The sequence below is a fragment of the Cupressus sempervirens genome, chromosome 11, assembly GCF_028749045.1.
Source record: "Cupressus sempervirens isolate cs-2001-9-10 chromosome 11, ASM2874904v1, whole genome shotgun sequence".
Classification (NCBI taxonomy): domain Eukaryota; kingdom Viridiplantae; phylum Streptophyta; class Pinopsida; order Cupressales; family Cupressaceae; genus Cupressus; species Cupressus sempervirens.
This window is the reverse complement of record NC_143128.1, coordinates 55,219,800-55,224,497: the sequence shown is the minus strand read 5'-3', so window position 1 is coordinate 55,224,497 and position 4,698 is coordinate 55,219,800. Positions and strand designations below refer to the sequence as shown.

The 4,698-nt window shown below is 32.3% G+C and overlaps 1 non-coding gene across 1 annotated transcript; it reads left to right on the top strand.

Moving 5' to 3' along the window:
* Window positions 1-3,930: 3,930 nt before the first annotated feature.
* TRNAV-AAC (transfer RNA valine (anticodon AAC)) lies at window positions 3,931-4,004 on the top strand. Its single transcript has one exon. It is a non-coding gene; the product is annotated as a tRNA-Val (tRNA).
* Window positions 4,005-4,698: the final 694 nt, after the last annotated feature.

Here is a 4,698-nt window from a genome sequence, read left to right as displayed (position 1 = left end):
CTAATACCCATAATTTTCTTATAATTTTTCTCAGATATGACATGCTTTTGGGATGGAGATCTTATTCACACTTTGGAAGGATAAACATTATTATTCTCACTCACATCTCTCTTGATATCAACATTTCAATGTACACTAAAGCATGCATTTGTAATAATGTTCTTATGAAGATTCAAGTGCAAGCTGAAAAAGTGGCTCTTGAGGTGGCCCACCTACAAAATTTAAATTTGGATGACATGCTCTCTACAATAGAGGCTAAAATTTGGCATATGAGTTTGTGATAGTGTTGAAAGATAGTTTCTTATATCAGGATCTAATCTAGACCTAGAGATAAACATGGATCTTAGAGAAAATGACATGTATGGATAGTACCACACCCAAAGGGAGAGGTAATCTAGGCAATCATCAATCATTAGTTCCCTGCTATCCTCAAACATATATTGAAAGTTGTATGGTGATAATTAAAAGTGGATTTAAATCTTCATATTTGTTGTTTTTCCTTTATTCAAAGTGTTAAAATATATAGTCCACTAATATAATTGAGGGGGAGGGGGGAGGTGGTCAATCAATTATCCAACTATCATCACAAACATCAACCTTAAACAATCTTAACCATGTGAGTAATATAAACTAAAACCACAACAAGATACTCATACACAATTAACATGAGATATGTTAACTAGGGAAACCCTTGATCAGAGGGAAAACCCCAATGGGGATGGTACCCATAAGATGATGTACTAATATAAATATTCCTTGTTAGAGGATAGACCCTATTAGGAGTCTATTGAAACATTCATTACATATGAGTCCCTATTAGGAGACTTTGAATCCCTATTAGGAGATTCAAACTCTGTTAGGAGTTGTGGAAGACAGCTGGACCCATTGCCCAAATAGCTTAAAGGTTAAGATCAAAGAACCCACTATCCAAATGATCTATGTATCATTCCTTGCAGAATAATAGAATTGAAATGCACTTCCTTCCATTGTTTCTGTCCTATCAACCAAACTTATGGTCCTTCAAATCTTGTAACTAGATCTCATATTATGCATCCAATGATCCCTTGGATCACTTACATGCATTCAATAAGCATTCTACTCCTTACACTGCGCACTAATACTTCACATTCCACTTGATCCTTTACATCAAGTCTTATTACAAATAAGGAAAACAACTTTCCTTTATATCATATATTCATAATAATTCCTTGAGTCAGCCTTGAGTCTTTCCCAATTAATTAAAATAAGATAATTAATTAATTCACAATTACAACATTGTTGGCTCACAGTCTGTACAAAGGTTCACACATGTGAAACTACACCTTGTGCAAACGTTGGCATCACCACATGATCATCCTCTATCACTATTATCTACACATCACTTTCATTACATCGCAGATGAAAGATAGCGATAGATCATCAGAACTATGTTTTCTAATGCTTTGTTTCTGCACTGCTTCTAGTAAAACAAGTGTAACTTTCGTATAACATCAAATTAGACTTAGTCTTTTAAACCATGTCATCAGGACAACCTCAAGAATATGTCCTCCACTGCACATCATCTGAAACTTCCTTAACTTCTATGCATACTAAGATTACTAACTGCTATTCTTCCAATCTTTAACAGAATTACTACTATGTTGACATCAATGACAAATACAGTCATGAATGCAACATATCAATACTCTATAATTCTCAAGATACTCCCCCAATTTAATATCATCAGCATTCATGCTAACACATACATCTTCACTTCATAGGATTTCTTCAAATTGAAGAGCTAATCCTTCACAGTTGTTTTAATTTTTCAAAGAAGCAGAATAACTTACCATTATACCCTTCCCAAGCATTTTCAGCGCATAAATCAGAGCAATCCAACACAAGGTTAAAATTTCCTCTTAAACAAGCTAATTGTTGCATAGTTCAAATTAAGGTGGAATAGGCACGAGCATTGCACCTAAGTAGACCTTTTTGGGGAGCACAACACCCAAGTTGGCCAAGTCCCCCTGATGCAGCTCTATATTTAAAATAGAGGCTAGGATTAAATGATTATTTTGGTTATGATGTTGGGATAAATTTTATAAACTTATGCACATGATAAAATAGGGCCTAGATTTAAGCAAAATGTTATTAAGGGATTAATGAAGTTGAATTGAGAACAAACTAATATTTTTAATCACTACTTACCAAAGAAATCAAGATTCCAACATTTATTTAGGTGCCTAGTTATATCTAAGGCTTTAGTCATAGACACATAAATCAATTTTAGGTTCACTTTATGCAATTCAAGACAATAATACCATTTACATTTATAATATATATCATTATTGTATCAAAAAATTTAGCACACTTCTCTCAAGATAGAATAAGTTCTCCAATGATTAGGAGATAGGTCATACTTTATACTAAGGAAAGGCCAGGATGCCACTTGAGTAGGGTTAATGAATTTAAGAAGAATATCCTCAAGACTTTCCACAAGTAATATCTTGTCGGAGACATTCATGAAAGTGATCGGCCTCTAATTGCTCATTAGAATTTTATCTACATCTTTAGGAACTAATTTAATAAGGTCAACATTAATATCTTTGCCTAAAGTTGCATTGTTGATAGCTTCAACAAATACCTAGAGCAAAGTTCATTACCAATCAAAAAAATGTTGCTCTTATAAAACTATTTAAAGGTAGCAAGCTTACACTTTTTCTCCACTATAGTGCTTCAAAAATGGTAGCAATATCACAATTTGACTTGCCATGGAAATATCTCCTACTTATCAATTGATGAGCTTAAGGGGCTTTCTAATGAATGGTTCATAAGGCACAACACTTGGTGAAGGTTTTGCAAATGAGGTTGCAAGCATAGTGGATTGAACCATGAAGGGAACTTCATAGTTAAGTGCACTCGAGCTGGAGTAGTACTAAGATGGGTGTCCAAGGAAGTCCCAGTGCTTCACCTCTATGAGCATCACCTAGATCCAATGAGTGCTAAGTGTTCTATTTATTCTCTTGAGAGATGGATTCATGTGTGAATCACTACTCATGAAATACGGGTCAATGAGTTTGACTCAAAAACTACATAGTTAAATCCTAATAACAATATCACAATTTGACTTGTTGTGGAAATATCTCCTACTTATCAAATGTTATATTATAACGGATTTCTACTTTTTCAAAACCTTACATTTCATATATTAGAAGCATGCTTGTGTTTTCTATTTTATATTAAATTTTACAATACAAAATTTAGATAAAATTTGAGATTTGGTTGTTTTCAAATTCTAATATTTTCTTAAAAATAATTAGTTATAAATTTATTAAAAATCAATAATATTATTTATATTTAACACAAAATTTACATATTATATACAATACAAAACTTTTCTACATTTGTATTTTACATCTAACTTAAAATTATACATTTTAATTTAAATCTTATCAATACAAATTGCATTATTAACACATGTTACGCAATGACAAGTACCCCTGCCTCTATACCTGAATTGTTAACACCTCGTAATATATGTTGTGCAATAGGAAGAACCAACAATCTTCAATGCCTTCCACTCCTTACATAATATAGGGACTTAGGCTATCTAATAGATCCCGTTAGAAACCTAACAAATTTAAGTTGTAGAAATTTTCATACTTACGAAGCTAATCTAAAAGTTTGTGGAACAAGAAAAAGGGCTAAAGTGTACGTACGAATTGGCTATGCAGCCGAAAGAATAACTGAGTATTGTAATTTATTAATTTTTAGAAATTTACAAAAACAGAATTTATAATTTTAAATTAATATTAAACAATAAATTAATATCGAATCTATAGGCTGTGTAGACGCTTCCTACTTTTTAGACGTTCCCATTTAGTACACGTACGTCCTTCGCTATTATTAGTAGCGCCGCTAGTAATTTATTTATAATAAATAAGTCTGTCAGGTGCCGTGGTGTAGTTGGTTATCACGTCAGTCTAACACACTGAAGGTCTCCAGTTCAAGTCTGGGCGGCGCCAAATGAGTATCATTTTCAGTTTTATCTTTCCCTCTGAAATAATAAACTATACTTCAGCTCATTAAATCTGCCAATTCGTAAGAGGATCTCACAGAAACGCTGTTAATGGAAGCTAATGTGCAGTTGGGTGCATATAAGAGTGTTTATGTGCAGATATAGCATAAACTTGGAAATACATTGAATAAATAACATCAACTTGAAAAGACACTGAATAAATTACTTATTCCTCGTTCACTTCTAAACTGATAAGTATATTGTACATCTTACTTAAAGAATTAGATGAGACGTGTTTTATCTTTCTTGATGAAGCTCTACAATCATTTTAATAAAGTCTGTGAGGTCAAAGAGTTTAAACGGAGAAATGGTCACAAAATTCTTAATTAGTTGATATGATACATTTTCAAGGTTTTCGTCTTAGTATTTTATTTTAGGTAAGATTTTTGGAATAAATACTAGTTTATATTTTTTTTGCTTGTAAATAAAACCTATTTTAAAATTTAAAAATAATAATTAATAAATCTTTGTTATAACATTTAAACGAAATTAATTAGAGAATTCGATTTAAAACTATTTCTGCACTTCTTCTTGAAGGTCGTGGCTCTATGGTCTGGCATACTTTGAAGACTGGTGCTCTGTTAGTCAAGAGAGGTATGTTTTGGATATGTAAGGGAGGCTCTGAGGCTTTGTTTTGGTTT